General features: G+C 36.3%; 1 protein-coding gene across 7 annotated transcripts in view; it reads right to left on the bottom strand.

Annotated features, from left to right (window-relative positions):
• The window catches only part of SPOCK3 (SPARC (osteonectin), cwcv and kazal like domains proteoglycan 3), a 428,772-nt gene that overhangs the window by 22,512 nt on the left and 384,415 nt on the right, over positions 1-21,845 (bottom strand). The gene's annotated exons all lie outside the window — the stretch shown is intronic.

The following is a 21,845-nucleotide window of genomic DNA, read 5'->3' as shown; positions in this document are numbered from 1 at the left end:
GTTTGTAGAGAAGCCAGCAACAGAAGTAGATATCAGAGAGAGAGGTGCCGGTAAGAGGCTTAGTCACTGAGAAGACAAAGAAAGGGCACGCTTGAAGCAAGTAGACATCCCACCCAGAACTCCATCTTCCCATTTGTTTGGGAAAAGCTAAGACAAGACTAAAGAAATGACAGGATCTGGAAGATGAAAAGAGCAGAAAAGACACCAGATGCATCCCTGCATTGGTAACCTTGCACTGCCATTCTCAATAGCTGTAATTTCCAAATTGGGATCACTTTCCAGGTCAACCAGTAACTAAGCTACAACCTGAAGAGCTCCTACCTAAGATGGCAGAGCTTCACAGTGACACTCTTGAAAATAAATCTCCAGTTTGCTTACTTTTCCTTCATTGTGTAGCAATCCAACACATTTAGTGACATAGCTTTTTTAGCACTTCATTAAATTGAACAACACTGTGAAACACCTATTTGTATTTTGGAATAGGACAGAAACATCATTATGTCAACAGCTATCAATACCTGTACAACTGCACGCATCTAAGCACAGATTATTTATTCTTTACTGAAGTCCCTCTTGATGCTTTGATTCTATCAATGGAAGACTAAAGTACAATTTAACTATACATATATTTGCATATATTATGGATCGACGTTTTTATAAAAATTGTATTTGTGCTTCTCTATTGTGTAACAGAATTATTTCTTTCCTGGCAATTTATAGGGTGCTGGAAAAAAAAGTAATGATAAATAGGCATGTGTACTCAAAAATGTATTACAACAACCAGATGAAAATGGTTTCCTGATCCAAGACTACGTATCATAATTCAAGCACGTGGGATTTCCATGTCTGCTATAATGACACCTTCCTGTACCAACTCTTGCAATCAGCTGACAGCTCAGCACAAAGAATCTGCTATTAACTCGAGACACTCTGCACCTCTTTAATTTCTCCTTCCATTACAGCTGTATATTGGGTTTGTACAGCCAGGTTTAGGTAGCAGGAGCCTACAGGGGTGGCTTGGGTGAGAAGTTGCCAGAAGCTTCCTCCATGTCCAGCAGATCCGATGTCAGCCGGCTCCAGGACAGACTGACTGCTGGCCAAGGCCGAGCCAATTAGGAATAAGATAACACATTCATGTTCAACTTCATCTCCTGTAACAGAGATGATCAACCAAACAATCCTTTCAACTAGAATGCTATTTGCCATTGAAACATGCTCACTCGAGGTTATACCGTATGATGAAAAATTAGATTAATTAGTTGATACATACTTTAAAATGTTTAGGAACTTTTTATTCCAGTGATGAGCTTGTAAAGATACAGACTAGTGAAATTACTGAGCAAAATTTGTCTGATTTAAAATAGGTCAAGATGAGGTAATTCAGATCTATTCAGACTATTATTTCACCTGATAAGACTGGGAGATGAATCTTTAATGGTGAAAGACAGACAGTAAAGGTTGTAGAAGGTTAGACAGTAATCAAAAAATGCATATTAAATCACATGAATCCACTCAGGAACCTGCCAAGAAGTACTTCTGTTTTTGTATAATGCCAATGCAAGGCAATCCTATTACAATCAATTTTAGTAGCCATTAAGAGAATTAGTACAAGGTAATACAAAGTCACTAGCTCAAAGGTTACTGGAGTCTACTGTCATTTCAAGCAATGAGACTGTCTCCAAAATTAACAGCTATGGCTATGCAAAAATAAAATGAAGGTATCTTAAAATGTATAGGTACTTAATCCACATATATCTTTATGATAAATATTATTTAAATGTTAGGTGGAAACAACTGTTCAATCTGTTTTCACATACAGTAAATGTTATGATTTGTGTTGGCATTTGAATATATTTTACAGATTGGAAGTAAAATATTTGAAAAGGCTGTATCAGCCTGAGTTCTTCTAGTGCCTTTCAACTCAAGCTAATTAATGAAGTAAAAAGAGTGCTACTGAAAACTGTAAAGACATGTGGAACATGTTTTAGCACTAGCATAATGTATTGAATTCCCTAACATATTTAAACTAGTCTTAGCTTCCTGACATAAGAGAAAGTAAGTTATTTTAATAGTGCTTCCTTTTTATATAAACACAGACACATAAAAAATTATCTGTAGCTTGGTAAGTATTGAATGGACATGGACATAATGAGCACACTGCAATACTGTTATATGAAGCAGTATCTTTCACTAAGTAAAGGGTCAAAAAAAGATTTAGGGAAAAAAAAAAAGAAAAGAAGTGATACCGCACACTATACAGATGCTCTTCCTCAGTACACACAATCTCATTCAATCAGGCAGGACTATACTCATAAATTCATTTATACAATAAAATAAGCAGGAAGTAAATATAAAGAGAGAATATAGAAAACTTGAAGAACGGTACGTATCAACCGTGCTTTAGAGTCAACGTGTAATTACTTCATGAGAGATGGGCAACTGAGCAATCAGTGTGTACCCAAGAAAGACTTATTGCTATTCAAACTTTTTCAACATACTAGAATCACTGCATATGACTTTAAAAAACATTGTAATTAAGAAGCAATATGATATTGTTTGATTCCCAGAATCAAACAATGTCTCCATAATTAGTTCAGTCTTACTCTCAGCTAAACGTAGGTCTAATTACATCAGGCTGCTCAGGGCAGTGTACAGCCAGTCATTCATGTCCTGTGATCATCATGCAATTTATGTGAGGGTTCCTCAGCCTTTGAGAGACAACCCCTCTTTGAAAGGAGCTACTATCAACTGTTCTGTAGCTCTGCACTGTTCTCCCTGAAAAGTACAAGAGTACTTCCTCATGCTGTAACTTGAGGATTGCATCCATCTGTCCAGGATTGCTAGACACCCAGAAACCTGGTCAGAGCAGCAATTCTCAATCAGCTGTGAACAGGATTATTAGGAGTCATCACCACAGCTGATGCTCATATAGCCCAATGCCCTTTCAAAGTGTTACCTACTAATCATGTACTATCATATGGCTGTATGGTAAATGTTGAGCATCTGTTCCAGCACAGGCACTTAAATGTTCTTCTGAAAATACAGTAACCCTAGAACTGCCACCAGAACTCAGTGCTGCCTTTAAAGACATTATCTACTATAGTAAGCTGGAACATTACAGCACACGTAACTACTCAATGACAGTACTCTGCAAGGCTGCCATTCTGCAGAGGTTTGTGAATTTAGCCCTGAGGAACTGGTTACTTGGACTGAAAATTCCTGGCTCCAGAATAAGGGCTAGTACCCATGTGGCTAATTCTAAATGTCTAAGAATTGTAGGCAAGTGACTTACAATTCCTGCAATATAGAGCAGCACTTCTAGCTCTGCATCATCTGTCACAAATGGGAAGAGTAACATATGGCAAAAAGAAATGTGATAGCAAAACCCAATAAATTTGGCAGAAGGACAAAAATCCCTCCAAACCTGTAACTAAAGGATGGGACAGGCATTTCAGTCATCTTTTTACCATCCCAGATATACAGTTAGAACTGGTTGGTTTGTTTTTTAAAAAAACGCTGCAAACTGAAAAAATTAATACATATATTTCTATTTCTATAAGCTGATATTTATCAGCCATCTGCTAGCTCTAGGGCCAGTGATTTTAGGAAGATAATACCTTGACATTAACAAATAAAAGCCCTTCGATTTCCTTACTATTTAACTAAACATAATGAATTTTCTACTTCGGTTAGTCTATGTTATGAGATAATTAATACAAAAACTGCAGATACCGTATCAGGGAACTGCAGCTGCTTATTCTTACTGCCCCAAATTAATGTTCCATACAGACATTCTGCACATGATTAATGCTTCATAAAATGCAAAATTATTTCAATAAATTACATTTTCATAAAATAAATCTGATCTTTTTGTGTCCTCACAGTTTTTAAAGACCTCACATTTAAATACAATAATAATTTCTGAGTGCGGGAAAAATAGTAATAACCACAACACACAGAATTTTTGTGCCAAGTTGCTGTCTTCAACTTAAAATACATGAACTTACAAAGACATTGCAATTAAGTAAGACAATACTGATTCTTTAATCTCTCTGAAGTATCACAGACCTATTGTGGAATTTGCTAATTTATTTTCTGAAGGACAGTCAATGGCTTCCTTTGCTAACTGCAGCTAACCTTCAGTGGTGGCTATCATTATCGTGCTCTGTTATTCCAAACTATTAATTTCTGATGATGAAAATGTTATTAATCTGTAAATTGCATAGTTATGAACACAGACAGCAAAAGAAGATAGCAAAGAGATGGTCCACTGTATTATGCTATATTCCAAGATAATTTTCAAATATTTCTGTATATTCAATTGAATCCAGTATTTCATGTAATGAAAGATGTGGGAAGCATCAAATAGTGACAGACCAAACTTGTGTTGGTGGTGAAAGCTTTCAAGGAAACCATAAACCAAAGATATGGCAGTTTTCAAAATTCAGTTTTAGGGATTCCTGAAAGAACTACACAGCTCTGGGACAAAGCCTGGATGTTTTCTTCCCTTAAAAGTCATGACTGACAGAGACCTGTAAAGACTTCTTGTATTTGACACACAACCCCTTGACATATAGTAGACAAAAGTAAAAATATCACTGAACAATGCTCTTTATAATGAAAATTTTAAAATATATCTATATTATTTCACCATTTCAAATTCGGTATTTTCTGAAATCAAACATGTTCTGTCCTGATAAAAGATGCTAAAAGTGCATTACATCACAGAACCTATAAGGGACTGATGGACCTTTCTTTCTATTATGAGAAAAAATTATTACTTCTCATACACTTGGTTTGAACCTTTTCTCTGTCACAGAAGGGCAGGAGAATTGAACAGTGGGCTGAAAAATCACCCTTTAACAGATATGAACTACAATCTGCACTACAAGTGTCTGGCATAAAGGAATCTTATATCATATTGAATCCCAGTGAAGTCTAACAGATCCAAGGCTGCATTGCAGCAATTTACTTTATTCATATTTAGACTGTGATCTGATGCTTTAAACCACTTTTTATTTATTTTAACCATTTGTTTGTGTGCTTCTTTTGAATGTTTAACCATTAACATTGCTGTTAATCAAGTAAAACTGTTCATTAAAGAGCACAGTTGCTTGTAGACCTTTCAGAGAGGACCAAGAGGGCAGAATTACTCAAATTTAGCTAATTATTTGTATCTTCCCTAAAGTACAGAGGTAGACAAACTCTTTCTCTACTACTGAAGAAACCCATGACAGTTTATCCATTATATAGTAATGTAACAGCAGGACCCAATTCCTCTGGCCCAGAAATAACAGGCAGTGTGACGCAAACTCTCCTACACTACCATCACCTCAGTAAAATCAGAATGCTGGTTCACTAAATGCAGTCTGCAGCTGTGTCTCCACAGAAATTCACTAATCAAAAGAGTAAGGAGAAATGCAGAAACTAATGAGTTTAAAAAAGAACTATTAGGGCACAAAACCCCAAAATTTTTACAAATGCATACACGACGTATGTTCGCAAAGTGCAATTATGTTTTGTTAGTCTATGCATTCAGCACTAAATGGATTGTTCATGAATGTCTGATATAGATCAGGGAATTTTTCTGAGCTGTATATTCATAGAGATAGGAATTTATTTAGTCTTGGTAATTTCTAATGTGATTATTAACATATATATGTATGTATTTTAAATCAAAAAATATTGCATTACCAGCAGCAATCCCCATATGTGTTAGAGAGAACCTTTAACACACTGACTATACTGTATATGACATAAATCAACATCAGATCCAAACCAGACAGCATGAGGGGTCAGTCTTGGTATCATGATAGGTTTCAGAAAATTCTTTTCCAGCCCTAGTGTTCCTGCTGGCCACCTGCAGGCAGTGTTGTCTGTGTGTTGACTTCATAAGACAGAAGTTTGCAAAAGGAGCTGCAGACAGAAGGCACTGATAAGCACCCTGTGTATGCAGAACACAACAAAGCTCTTTTAAAATCCTTACCCTTTCGAAATCAGTAGTAAAATTCTTGATGACTTCAGTAGTGCCAGAATTTCACCCTCACTTGGCTGCTGTCTAGGCCAACTACTTGGTTCTCTGAAGAGGAAAGGAATGCTAACACTGATCAAAATAGTGATGAATGTTTAAACAATTCTGTTGATATTTTTCACAATGAAAAATTACATTTAATATTTTTTTCAATCTATTAAAAGAGAAGAAAAATATAACCTTTTTGTTTAAAGAAATATGACATATTTTGAAAAAAATAATCTGCAAGAAAATGTGTTGAATTTTAGACAAAATCTATATAATTAGAATGTACATTGTTTTTTCACATGGTGATTAAGAACCTTTCAAGGCAAAAAGAGTATGGGCAATTAGAGATGCCAGGTAGTAATCTATTCAGTTATAATTTTACTTGTTAATCATAAGCCATGAAAGGCATTTATACTAACTGGTTGTGCTGATCATCAGCACCACTGCCTGCAGCCGAAAAGAACTGCCAAGTATCATCAACTGTAAGCCTCTTCACCACTGCATCTGAGACTTCCAAACTACTGTCCCTAATAATGGCATCACTGTTTTGTATTGTTTATAAAATCTGTAGAAGTCTTTAAACTGTCAGTGACATCAGCAAGAGTCTGAAAATAATGCATCAATACCTGAGACTTAAAAGTGAAAAACAAAACCAGTACTTTAATTATTTTAAGAAATAATGAAATACCTACTGATACTGGTTTTGAAGACAGTAAGAAACATTCATAGTGTGAAATTATGTCTATTTTTTGCAAAGATTTTTCTGTTCGCTGTCAAAAGACTCTTAACACCATTTTCTAGCTGTTATTCTTTTTGTTACAGAAACTCAATTTCATGCATGTTTCTTTTTGCCCTTTTTGGGCCACGGCCTTAGAAAAAATTTGTATTTCTGAAAACACATCAATAACTACAGAGAAACATGCAGAAATATATCATAGTTATACCTCAATTTCAGTGGTCACACAAAGGTTCCTTATTTCTTCAACAATGATCACCATTAAATCAAAATGGCACTACAGAGTCCTGCCAGATTATTCTATTCTATAGGGCCAGCTGCATCATGAGGCTGCTCAGGTAGTTTCAAAACATGACAGCCACGTGTGAATTCACTGTGGCCAAACCCCATGTTTTGTTACCACTGCACTGAGCTCAGAAAGTTGTTGCTTTTCTGTCTCCATGGCCCATTTCCTCACTTTCAAGATGTCCATAAAGTTCCTTAATGACTTGCAAACAGCAAATTCACATCTAGAAAGGTGAAGCTGTGGCAAAGCAAATGTGTGCAGAGATTACTGGACTCAACAGCAGGCGCTACCACCAAAAAAATTAACTTGCAGTACAACGGGTCCAAGTTTAAGAGTTTCTCCATGCCTCTTATTTCATTAAACTAAAAGAAATCCTGGTTCCGTTTTGTGGGAGTTTTGTCACTGATTTCAGTATAAGTTTTGCTTTCAACACAGAAGAAAAACCCTTATTGCTACTGCATAAAGCCTCAAAACTTCCTCCTGGTTTCACAGTTGTAATTTGAAGGCTATTGCTTGAACACCTGAACAGACTTGGGATTTTATTTGCTTCTGTCTGCATGTATTAATTGATTAATTGAAAGGACATCATCCACATGTTTCTACTTTAAGAACCAACACTGCTGTTATTTCTTAATATACAATCAACTTACAGAGAAAAAACACTAGTTTAGTCTCATTTTATACTGAATTCTTGTTTTAGAAATGGAATTTTCTAAGTTTCTAGGGCTGCTCACAGATTAGTAAGGGTTGGTAACTATGATGAAAAATAAATATTACATAATCCTACAACATGCTGTACATGGCAGAGAGTATCTTTTTTATCATTTAAAACCACACCTGGAAGTCTAATAGGACTGGATGTACTGTGTAATTTTAAAAGGTCATTAAATGTAGAGAATAATTATATTGTGGGGCTGATACTGCTCAACATCTTTGTCGGTGACATGAACAGAGGAATCAAGTGCACCTTCAGCAAGTTTGCTGACAACACCAGGCTGTGTGCTGCAGTCAACATGCCAGAGGGAAGGGGATGGCATCCAGAAGGACCTTGACACACCTGCTAGGTGGGCCCACACAAACCTTATGGAGGTCAACAAGGTCTTGTGTCACAGCAATCCCAAGCACACCTACAAGCTGAGTGGAGAAGGGACTTAGAGGAGGGCTGCAGAGAAGGAATTCAGAATGGTGGTTGATGAAAAACTCAACATGAGCCACCAGTGTGCAGTCACAGCCCAGAAAGCCAAGGGAATTCTGGGCTGCACTAAAAGGAGCATGACCAGCAAATTGATTATTCTCCCTGTCTACCCTGATCTTGTGAGATCAAATCTGAGTACTGCATCCAGCTCCTGTGTCCCCAAAATGAGAAGGACATGGAGCTGTTGGAACAAGTATGAGGAGGACCATGAGGGTGAAAAAAGGACTGGAGCAAATCTCCTATGACAACAGCTGAGAGAGTTGGGGCTGTTCAGCCCCTGGAGAGGAGACGGTTGTATGGAGACCTCATAGGAACCTTCCAGTATCTCAAGAGAGGCTACAGGGAAGCTGGAGAGGGACTTTTCATCAGGAACTGTAGCAATGGGAGGAGTAATGGGCACCAACTGAAAGAGGGGAAATTTAGGTTAGACACTAGGAAGAAATTCTTTTCCGTGAGGGTGACAACATTCTGGTACTGGTTGCGCAGGGAGGCAGTGGATGCTCCAACCCTGAAGGGTTCAAGGCCAAGCTGGATAAGGCCATGAGCATCCTGCTCTCTTGTAGTCTCCTTCAGATATTGGAAGGCTGCTATAAGCTTTCCCCAGAGCCTTCTCTTCTCCAGGCTGAACAACTGTAGGTCTCAGTCCTTGGGAGCATCTTTGTGGCCCTCCTCTGGACTCACTCCAGCAGGTCCATGTCCTTCTTATGCTGGGGGTCCCACAGCTGATGGCCATGACTAAATAAATTTTTGCAGGACATGATGCTGCATGGTCAGCAGTTGCCACTATGGTAATGTAGTTTAGCATTCTGTATTAAAAAACTTCAGTACAACTTCAGCTATTATTTTTAAATCAGTCAGCACCTTGAGCTGCGAAAAAATTTCTAAAAAAAATAAAAATTACACTGAAACCTAATGTTTCCAAGTTGATAAGGGAAGTTACAATAAGAACAGACTTCCCACCAAACCCAAAGGCGTTGAATTTGCAATTTAAAATGGTATCAAAACTGTAGTTTAAGCCTCAGAACACAAAAATAAACCAAAAACTCATTAAAACTTAGAACTTTACAAGAAAATTACTTTCTTGTATAGGCTGTGAAGAACAAAACATATAAAAACCATAGAAAATATTTTTTTTTTATTATCTTCCAGATACTAGAAATTACATCTGTGAATTTTGCCGTTTGTGCCTCAAGGTATGCTATACTGCATTTGGGGTAAATCTATTAAACAAGCAAGTAAGTGGGCAGAGTCCTAAACAGAATCATAACTTAGCAATCAAATTAAAATAATGTCTACTCACTTAGAATAGTATTTCACTTGGAAGGGACCTACAATAGTCCAGATGCCTGACCATAACTCAACACATGCTATTGAAGTCATTGTCCAAATGCCTCTTAAAGGCTGACAGGATCATTGACCACCTCTCTAGGAAGGTTGTTGCAGTGTTTGACCACCTTCTCACTAACAAAATGTTTCCAAATGTTCAGTCTAACCCTCCTGTGGTACAGCTCTGAAGCATTCCCATGTGTCCTGTCACCAGATAGCAGGGAGAAGAGCTCAGCAGCTCCCTCTCCACCTCCTCAGGGAGCTGTAGAGAGCAATGAAGCCACCCTTCACCTCTTACTCTTCAAACCTGACAAGCCCAAAATTGTCATCCTCTCCACACAGTACATTGTTTGCTCCCCCTGTCACCAGTTTCATTGGCCTCCTCTGGATTCATCCAAGGACCATCATATCCTTCTTGACATGTGGGGCCCAGAACTGCACAGAGCACTCAGGGTGAGGCCCCCCAAGGCTGAATGCAGCAGGACAGTCACCTCTGTTGGTTGTCTGCTCGTGCTGAGCTTGATGCACCCCAGGATGGGATTTTGCCCTCTGGGTCCCAGGGCAGCCCCTGCTGACCCACACTGAGCTGCTGCTGACCAGCACCCCTGGATTTGTCTTGGCAGAGCTGCTCTCCAGCCACTCCTCTCTCAATTTATACTTGTGTCCAGTACTGTTTATTTCAACAGGAGTCAGCATGGGGGAGTTGTGACCAAATAGTATCAATGTACAACACCTGGTCCACTGAACGCAAAACCACTCCTGCTATCACCATGACACTGCTGCATAAATTATCTGATGCAAACAAATAGCTGATTAAAATAAATTAAATGAATACTGAATGTCTAGTCATTGCCTGAAGTCGAAAAATGCCTGAGTGTTATGTAAGTCTCTTAAAAGAAATTAATAAGGAAGGAAACAGAAACCATGACATTTTCAATACACTGATATTGATCACCTGTGAAGAAGATGCAGGCAATAGCTACTCTGATTATTCTGTCACTCAACAGTGATGATAATCAGAAGAAACTTCCTGAGGATATAGGCAGTGGTAATGGCCCACAGAGGAGCAATTCACACAAACTCTCCAAAATCTCCCTGAAAGGTAGTCAACTAGGTATATTAGGTATCTATATTTTACTTGCTTCCCATTTACTACACACACACAAAACAGGTCAGCTCTTCAGCAAAAGATATGATCATACATAAATATATGGCTGAATACAGACAAAAAAAAATAGTGAGTTTCTCTCTTCTATCTAGACAAGGCAGTCAAGCACCCGCCTTGGTGGGCACAAAACTATACTCCTGAGCCGAAGACTTAATTAAAGAATCATCATCTCCTTGTTATTCCCATTTTCTTTCTTCCCCCTTTTCCCCTTTCTAGGTTGTTTATTTCTTTAGTCCATCACATTTTGAAGTGTCAAGAGCTAATGAACCACACATTATTTGCATTTCATTGTACAACACATAATCAAGGTGTCCCATTTAATCACTTTGATGTAGAAATTTTCTTGTGAAATCAAGTATTTGTCACTCAGCACATATTTCTGTAACAAAATATCTTTTATCATTATCACACTGTTACTGAATGATTCTTTTCCTGGAGAAAATAAAATTTTTTGAAAATATTAATATTTTGAAAAATAGTACAATGTAAAACTTTTTTTCAGAAAGATGAGATGCTGAACATTTTAATCTAAAGTAATTGATCGATATTTTTCCAATCACTACAAAGAAATGCAGAAATATGCAATTTTTGAGTTCACATACACCCCTTTTCTCTTATAGCATTGAAAGAAGTAAGGAAATTGTTTTCAGGTAAATGTCCATTTTTTTGTACAGTCTGATATTGCACAGATAAAAGTTAATTCAACGTTCTAAAAAATAAAATAATGCAGGCTAACACTGAGACTCTCATAGAAAAAATAAGACCTCTGTAAAGACCGCAATAGGCAGATGTACTTTGTTTTCATTGTTACTGTTTGGCTTCCATTGCAAGAGAAATTTCTTGTCACTCAAAATAACATTAATAAGCATTTATAATGCTTGATAAGCATTTTATATTCCATTCTGATTCACGTAACAGAATGACCCAATGTCCACGTGATACACTGGAACGAATTGCTTGATCACATAGGAAAAGAGTTCCCACACTTCAACTTTTTAGAATGCTATTCTTTATCTACCCCAAAACTCTGTAAATCAAAAGGAAATTCAGATTATAACAGAACAAGAGCAGAAGCTCTGACCAGACCATTTCATGTTCAGCTCTCCCAAAAGAGTGTATCATACAAGTTTCAAGTCATTAAGCTGCAAGCCTCCAGGACACACCAGATTCTCTGCATGTGCGCTGGGAGCAATCTGCACATATGGACTGGTTGTTTGCCTGGTGCTTAACAAACACATGCCAACACCATCAATCTCTTTGCAAATGCCTTCTTAATAGATATATGCATTTCTATTTCCATTGTGGAAGTCCTTAAACCACAAAAGGGGCATACTTCCAGTCTGGAGAAACTTTGCTTTGAGTTGGAGCAATAGGGAAAAAAAGGAATAGTAGATTGTGCAATTATTCCATGACCCCTGTGGTAACGAAATTCAGTATAATTTTATCTTCATGCTGTGTGTAGTTAATTTGCTTCTACATATAAATATATATAGCTAAGGATTTAAAAATTACTTCCAAGGCTCCTTGTGTCTTTTGTCCAAACATCAAGAATAAATCATTACCCACTAAAATGCTTCTTTCAGATTGAACTGAATGTTATATCACTGTGCCTGAAGCAGATGGAAAACAAGGGGTATTTTTGTGGGCTTTATGATTTGCAAACAGTTTTTATGAGTTTGTATTCTGTAAAATATGTTGGGTTTCAAGACTACTATTACTACTACTACTGGTCATAGTTTTCAGTATCTTGTACATGAGTATGCTACCCTAATAAAAAAACTCACTCAGTTCCACAGAATAGTTTCAATATTCTAGGTGCTTCATATATATATAAAATATACTTCATTACAACATCTGCATTGTGTGTGCGTGTAGGCAAACAATATTTTTTTCTAAGAGATTTCTCTTAATGAAAGTTAGCATATAAATCTAAAATCACTGTAAACTGTATAAAGTTAGCTAGGAAATTTATGGATTGACACCATCACTTTAAAATGACAAAGAATCTTTTGTAATAAATGTATTTTGAGCTATAAATCACATTTTCATGACTTTCACGCTCTATGTTAAGCTACACATTTCTCAACTTGCTCCTTAAATGCACTGGATCAGACTGTATTTCTTTCTCTATATTTTGGCTAAAATAGAAAAACATGCATTTGCACACAGAAGCAAGTGCAATATTCCTTAATATACATACATGTGATATAGTTTTCAGATCATTTAAAAAACTTTTCCTCTTCCATATCTCTTCAAGGCTAACCAATATTGTCTCACTAATTGCCACTGAAGGTGACAAAATCACTCATGAGGTTCTATTATGATAAACAATTTTGATTAGCTAATTATAATGTGGACCTTTTAATTTTACGTTTTTTGCATCAAAAGAATTTCATATGAAAGTGCTTGGACAATTTTCACTGAGAAGAAAATAATGGGATCGTATAAATGTGAATAAATACCTAGAGGGGGGACATAAAAACAGAACCAGGCTCTTTTCAGTGGTTCCCAGTGACGGGGCAAGAAGTATTGGGCACAAAGTGAAACAGAAGGTTTCTGCTGAACATGAGAAAAGAGTTGTTTGCTTGAGAGTGACTGAGATGTCCAGAGAGGTTGTAGAGGCTCTATCCTCTGAGACATTTTAAAGTTGTCTGAACATGATCTTGAGCAACCTCTTCTAGGTGGCCCTTCTTGAGCAGGGGGTTGGAGCAAGAGCACCTCCAGAGATTACTTTCAAACTCAACCATTCTGCTAGTCTGTGATTCTATAATACCAGTGTGCAGCCTGGTAAAAGTTCGGTAGCAGAAGTATTTGACTGATAATTTCAAACAGCTCAACAAAAATCAATTCAAGTGATGGTATAATTTAATTCTCAGCTCCCTGGCATCACTCACTCACATCAATGAACTTCTAACAACCTGCCATGCAATGCAGGAAAAACATCCTGTCAGACTGGCATCTTACACGACAAGATTCATGTTGCCCACAAATGAACACTACAGAGGTGCTGGCTCTAACTGGTGCAGGCTGCTAATCCTTACAGTCACTGAGAGCTCTCACTAATAATTAGAAGACCATCTGAATGAACTATGGACATGGTACATCAGTGCTTGCATTACAAAATCTACCTTTAACCCTAGTGAATGAAATTCTAGAGACATCAAGAAATAAACACATGTACACAATAACCTTGTGAAGAATAACTGCATTGATCTCTAGCTTTCTTTTCCTAAGCTGCAAATTGTCACAGATGTCCGTCTGACAATTGTCTGCATCCTTTAGCCCTGACACACTACATATTGTTGGCTATTGTCAGCTTTTGACTCAGAAAAAACACTTTTAAGCTATCAATCAGTAACGCTTAAAGCTGGTGGACAACTCTTCTAAAATATTCCCACCTGTAACAATTTTCTTTTAAACTGCTTTCCTAATGTTATGTACCCTGTTTTCTACAAAGTCTAGTTATGATCCAAAGCTCAATCCAACAGTCAGAAAAATCCCAACTGACTTGGATATACATGTATAAAATCTATTTTTTAATCTTTAATAGATTTAAACAGGGTAAAACACAAAACCAGAAAGTATTACTATTTTCTTGCTTTTTCTGAGCCACAGCAGTATTTTGTTCACTTTGCTAAAAACTATACACTCTTCCTTTTCCAAAGCTAAACCTTTAGAAAGAAGGTAACTATATAATACCAGCAATTTAGTGGCCTCTATCTTCAACATATCTTTTAATCTTCTTAAACTGCATATCCAGAAATACTATAGAGGTTGATCACCTTCAAGTACTGATCTTAAAAGAAAACTAGACCAAAAAAATCAGGTTCCTGCAAGACATAGTAAAGTTCCAGAAAACCTTCAGCCACACCTGAATTTGAGACAATACTGCTGAAGAGACCAAACAGAAAAACTGTCTTAATTACTTTGTTTCCACTTCAACTGGCTTTACAACTCTCTTTTTAAATGATTTGTGCTCTACTACTGTTCTTAGTATTTTAAAAAACCTCTACTAAAAAGTGCATAAATAATGCAAAAAATATTGATGGGAAATATTACTGAAGATGAATCAATCAAGGATTTGTTATGACTTATACTCTTAGAAATGGTAAATAGAAGATTTGTTTGCTATTTTTTTCCTACAAAAACGTACTTCATCACTAGTAAATCACAATATACAGCCAATTAACTTTAGAGGGTAGTTATGTTTTAAAGGTGCCACCATGCTAATGAGCCAAAGCTTAACAATTGGACAGAACTGAACAAGTGCTGATGCCTGCATGTGAGGTGGCTGTAGCACTTGATGTTGCAGCATCAGCAGAACAGTTAAAACTGATGCCACAGCTAATTTCATGGATCGTGGTGCCTTCAGGAAAGAAGTTGGGTTTTTTATTTTCCATGAAGACTTTAATGTTTTATTTAGAGAGTTTCTGACATGTAAAGTAATCTGCATCTGTGATATAAAATAAAGATATCAAGAAAAAATAAAATTAGAGTTGTATTTTGCAATGCAGATAAAAAGCAACATAGTTGGGTAATTACTTTGAGGCACAAAGGGTTGATCTAATAATTTTATTAATACATGTTTTCATAATGCAGATTCATCAAGAATACAAAATAAATCTGTATTTACAAATACAAAACCTGTCTTCTTGGCAGAAAAAAACATTCAAGATATGAAAACGTATCATGTGAAGTAGATTAAGATCATGCTGACATTAGTACATATTCTTACCAAGACTCAAGTAAAGCTGTAGTAACCTACATAAAGACTCAAAGCTAGCAGGACTATCGTGCATGCAAAGTAAGGATGGGAGGGTTTTGAAAATACGTCTTTCTCTTGCTTAAAGACACTCATAAGCATGTAAAAATTGACCAGGAGAATTATTGTCAAATAGCTTTCTTCTAATACTGTTGATTTTTTTCAACACTGCCTCATCATTTCAAACTTCTAGAAATTATCCCAGCCAGAAATGAGTGATGTGAACATGGTCTAGGGTGTCATCGTACCCTCAGTGTACAGACATTTTCAGAGTATCAGTGAATACACACAATCACATTAAAATGCTCAGCAATGCCTCAAAACTTTACACCAACCAAGAGAACAATGTTCTCAACTGTGAAAGGAAAGAGCGTTCAAACTTTTATGTGAGAAGAGCAAAAGTGAAACAGTAAATCAATAGTGTTCTTCTGTCTGCCTGCTCAGGAGACATGAGAAAGATTTTTTTAGAGAAAACTTCTACTTTTATGTGTAAGAACTGATTATATATTTTACTATTGAAAGAAAGAGGATATTGTGTAATCAAGCAAGGGCATGCTGATACCAAGTAAACTTTTTTCCTTGCATAATAAGTTAGTGGAATATTTGCTTAAAATTAGCTCAACTAGAAACCAGTCACCATGAAAGAGATCAGCTTCAAAGAATAAATGAGATACATTAAAAAAAATAAATTGAAAGAGCCACCATATCACCAGAATATTAACAAATTTCTGTCAATTTCAGTGTAGCAGCTGTAGAAACATCAGCAATAGCTGCCAAAGACAAACATTTCAATCCCTGTCTTCTAAAGGACTTTGATATTTTAAAGAAAATACCAAACTTCTGGCAGCTATTAGAACACTTCAGAAAAGTGATACTGCAACTGTTTAACAGGGAGCACAGATAGCACAGTTGAAGTACTAAAGTAAATAGGATACTGAAGTACTGAAGACTCAATTAATATTACTGAGAAGTGGTTGCTGAAAGGTTATCACATGTTCTTTAAATACCACTCAGCTTACATCCTATCTGAAGAGGACTCCATGGATCTCATTGATCCACCTTCAATACACTACTGAACCATCATCAGTCTGTCCCTGAGCTTCCTACGGATCTCAAGTAGCTTCACCATTCAATAAACTGATACTTACAGAAAAAATAATTCAGAATTAGGTTATCCAATTACCACGTTTTATCTTCAATAAATAAGGAGGAGAAAATTAAGTAATTTAAAGTAATTACCTGATTTACCAAAAAACCTAATTTTTCTAGCAGTTATCTTCCACTGTTGAGTAATGAAAGACTTTTAAATATTACTGCATATTGATGGTATAAAATACTATCAATAAAAAAAATATTACTATCACATCAGTAATTGAGACACAAACATAAAGGCATCCTTAGCTTATTTGTACATTGCATGAACAGAAAAATAATGCTGATCCAGATACTTAGCATATGATCTGCATCTCTTTGTTTATTTATTCTCAATACAACTACTGTGACACACTTGTAAAGCCTTTAATGTACCATAAGATGGGCAAGGCCCCTTCGTTTACATAATTAAGGCAATTATAGCCATTATAATTGAATGCAACACTATTTTAATGGTCTGGACTATATTTAAGCTTCTGCTTTATAATCCATGGAAGCTGGTTGGCAATGTGCAAAAGAAAATAATGAATATATCCTAAAAAAGCATGACTGCATGACTTCCTAAAATAATTTAATAGAGTTTGTTGTGCTACACAGATTAAACTTTCCAAATAATTTGCATGTTTTGGGGACTCTAGAACTGAATTTGCTCACTAATTGTTTCAAGATCTAAGTAAAAATTAGTGACTATAAAACCTAAAATGAAAACAGCATTAATTGTTTTCTTCCATCATAACAGCTTGGCTAACTCTCTTAAAATTGCAGGAACATACACAAAGCCACAGGCTGATGCACTGTAGATAGCTTTTTCACCTCTAAAGGTGAATTCACCATTGGGTTCATTGGGGCTTCCCCTCCTACTAAAACACAAGGGGAAAGGAAGCAAAGAAATCGATCAAGCTAAACAAACTTTTCATAATAAATCATTTTAAAGCAAACTCCTATAGAAGAATCTCTTCCCCTGTGAAAAGTATATGAATACTTTGTAGTAAGAAAGAATGCAACTCTGAATGACTGATTACTCATCTTGTATATATTGAGTCTTTACCAAAACAAACTAGAGTATAAATGACCCTTAGTTTTGGAACAACCTCAAGAAATCAAGGATTACAAAAAAAGCAATGCATTCTAAGCATTCACCCCATGTGCATAAGCTCTCTCCCACATACTTACAGTGAACCAGCTAGCTCTGCTTGAGATGGAGTTTGGGAAGTTCACCCTGAATTGCTCCCTACACATAGCATGGACAAGGTATGCTGCCATGCTGTGCCCAGCCTCTTGAACATGCACATCTGTTTTCTAAGCCACAATTTGCACAGGACATGCATGCCCTCGATGTCCTGTGATAAAAAGTACTCACACAATGAGCAGAGATGCAATGCTGACATTATTTTAGGAATCAAAAACTGTATTACACAACTATTTTTAACACAAGGCCAGATCTTCCAGTTCAACACTCACTTGTTGGTAACAAGAAACATGAGAAGCAAATTCTCCAAGTGCAGTCCACCACAGTAGGATAGAACTACTTTCCACAGCACTGAGACCTCAGGAGTTTTCCAGTTAAAAGTAAATTGGTGGATGTGACGTACATACCGGGATTTGACAAAACTGTATAGATTTGAGTACCCAAAAGCTTCCAAAATCAGCCATAGAAAGCGGAAAGACTTGGAAATAAACAAATGAAGAGCAAAGACAAGGAGATTCTAGAGAAGATTGCAACTGCAAAGGTGCTTGGAACTGTGAACAAAGAGCTGTTTCCAGTGATGGGTATGTAATATTCCCATTTTCCTGTTAGTGTCATAGCTCTCTGCAATATGGACAACCAGCACTCAGCTAACATTCCATCCTCAGTATTACATTTCATCCTGGAAACAATAAAATGTTCTTCAAAGCATTCTCGAGTATGTTCTGCAATGTTACGGGGATTATTTTTCATAAACACAGCATATACACTATAGTTTTTTTTACAAAAACAGTATTATTATTGAATGGGCAACCTTCCCTTAATCCTTCACTTCTTCCTTGTAACAGTCAAGCTATACTGAATTTTAATTAATCCTGCAATTATGATTTAATTGCAGAGAATATCAAAAATCACATCACTGCTCAAGCACATTCTACCTGCTCCCTTTTTTTTTTACACTATCAGCTCCACTCTGATGTGAATTATGAGTATTTTTTTACTAGAATGTCTCTGCCTCATTGCTCTACCTGCATTTCTGATATCACTTCTTTTCTGCACAACACATACTTCTATCACTTGTTCCCAAATATTCTAATCCCTCTAAGAACAGAAAGAAAAAAAAAATTAGCCAAAATGTCATCTACCAGTATACTAACCAATTCTAGTTATCCTTTTTGAACTATAAAGGTGTTTTAAATGAACACACGCTGTTCCATGCAGGAGAAGTTTGAAACTATAGGAGAAACAGGCATCAGGAACAAAACAGAGTCACTTCTAGAGTCTAATGAGCTTTTACACAGCTGCATCTCCATTTCTCCACTTCTTCAAACACAGACAGAGACCCCTCATCACTCCCACATCACACATGGACAATACCTGGCAAGCACCCTATAAGACTCCTTTCCAATCTTTTCCAGCTTCCAGAAGAAGCAAACCCAGCTATGTGGGTGTGCTCTGGCTAAGCCCAGGCTAGCTGACAAGGGAACCAGGGAATGAGGGCACACAGCTAAAACCACTCTCATCCCAAACACATTCTCTATCATTCTACACCACATTAGATTGCTACTAACCACACTACTTTAGATTACTATTAATTATGATGGAGAAGTCTCTTTTTAGAAAGTCTTAGCATGGAGCTTGAGTAATGAAAAGAAGATACTGTTGACAATTTTGTCTCAGTGTTACTTGAGAAAAAAACAGATCTTCAGTTTAAGAATGTAAAATACTCATGCAAAAAAATTATCATAGCACTGATGAAACAACCAATAAAATTAGCTCTACTGAGTTTCTGTTATTATATGAACACAGTAAGGAATCCTTATAAATGCCTTTTACAAATACAGTAACACCTAGCAAATTCCCTTTCAATCATAGATACAGAAATAATTTACATATACAAATGAATTGTTGCAAATATTAATCTGCTATCTCAGAAATAACCTACCATTTATAAAATATCTAGTAAAGCTCTAAAATCTGGTAAAACAATAGTAGTTCTTATTAAAGATCAAGTAAAAAATGGTCTATCATTCACCTTAGATACAATAGAGAAAAAAGAGGACATTCGTAATTAATTAGGCTGACCAAGTATCAAAGCATCAAAATCTACAATGCATCAATTTTCACTTTATCTTCAAATAGCTTCAAATCATCTATAATGTATATACTTACAGCTCACCATTACTGTAAATGTGTGCAACGAAGTAAAAAAGGTGAAAAAAAGTAGCTTGGATGCTTGGACAAATACAGGTCTAAGATGAATAGCAGTAAGATTGAAAAGTAAAAACTATGTATTCTAGTAAAAAAAGTAAGAAAAGTAAAATGAGCATTCACTTGTAAGTCAATACCCTCCAAAGAACTGCAATGTGTATACAATAGTACATTTTAGTTTCATAGCACCTTTAAAATTAAAAGGTTTCAGAAATAATAATAAAATAGTGTTCAGAAACATTAGTAGAGTAAGAAGGCATACGTATGGATAATGTCTTTTCTTCTAATGAGGAAACTGAGTCACAATGTTATAGCCTATTTAAATTTAAATCAATAGCATGATTCAGGCTGGTGCAAGCAGTAAAGGCAAGAGGAGAAATATGGCCCAGGTTCAATTTTTGTTGTGAACCCACAACAACACCAAGCTCAAGCAGTGTATATCAGTAAAGATAAGACAAACTCCTGGATTCGAGTGCTTTCACTGATATCACTCATCATTACGCTCTTGTATTTCAGGCTTCATCTAAAGACCATATTGAGAAAAATCAGCAAAATTTTCTAATCAAAATTAAGCAACCAAGAAAGCATAGAGAATTTATTTTATTGTTGCATTCTATAGAACTGTAGTAAGAAGATATATACATATATATCTTAACGAATATATATGTATGGCTAAGAAGAAGAGTAAACTAGAAAGCTGACAATCACCTAGTGCGAATTTAACTCAAATAATACCACCTACACTCCCAAACTACCAAGACCACCTCCTTCCATTTACTTTGCATATTCCTTTGAGAGAGAAAGTTAACTGAATTAACTGAGAGCAGTTTGCCTGTGATGAGAATCAGCACATTTCCCTTTGTGCTTCTTTCTATAGGCTGTTCACTTTACTTTCTGTAACAAGCATGACAGTGTGAAATTAAATGTTACAATTATACCTTTAAAAAAAATAAACAAAACATAACTACCATACTTGTAAATAAAACCCAAACAGCACTGTAACATAACAGCAATTTTCTTTGGTGGGTTATTTTTCTTATATTTCAAGTTTGAAAGTTAAATTTCATTTGTGACCACACAGCATGAACCTCTTCAACTTAGAGATGGTAGTTTTGCTCACTGTCTCATACAAATGGCCACTTACGCCTACCCCACAACTGGTCACTGATAATATCAAGCCTAATTGGCCTAGTACATGTTGGTTTGAACATGGGTTTTTATTCTACTGATGTCCTGTAATTACTTTTGAAAAGAGATAAAGGGAATTACACAACAGTACTAACTGCCATTGAAAGGCAGAAATACAAAGTAGAGAATAAGGAGTAAACACTGGAGTGGTATTTTTGGCCCTCAATCCCTTTATTTGTGAAGTCTGGAAACCAGTTTGTGTTCCCTCTGAAGGTAAACAAAACAAAGGCTCTTTTTTGGCATCTATATCTGTGCTAAATGAAGAGTAGTGGAGGTCATGTGTTAAAAAGATGATGCTATGCAAATTAAACCAGAGGATTTGAGAGAGTGCTGCTTGGTTGTTTGTCCCTCTATTTGTTTTTCAAGCACTGATGCACACAGAATGAACCAGTATCCACAGTGCCTTTAATCCTACTGTGATTTACTTCCATCTCTACAAAGCAATTAACAATTCAGCAGCATTCAGTATAAAACAGGATGCAGCTGAGAGAGCAGTCATGTTCTGTGATTAAAGTCTTTCAGATATGCTAACTTTGAAAATACTTTGAGGATGCAATGTTGCCTTTTCACCTCCTCCTGCAAAAAGCTTAGAGTCGAAGAGTATGACATTTGTACG

Source organism: Cyanistes caeruleus, chromosome 5, assembly GCF_971803275.1.
Source record: "Cyanistes caeruleus chromosome 5, bCyaCae1.hap1.1, whole genome shotgun sequence".
Taxonomy (NCBI): domain Eukaryota; kingdom Metazoa; phylum Chordata; class Aves; order Passeriformes; family Paridae; genus Cyanistes; species Cyanistes caeruleus.
This window is presented reverse-complemented; position numbering and strand designations above follow the sequence as displayed.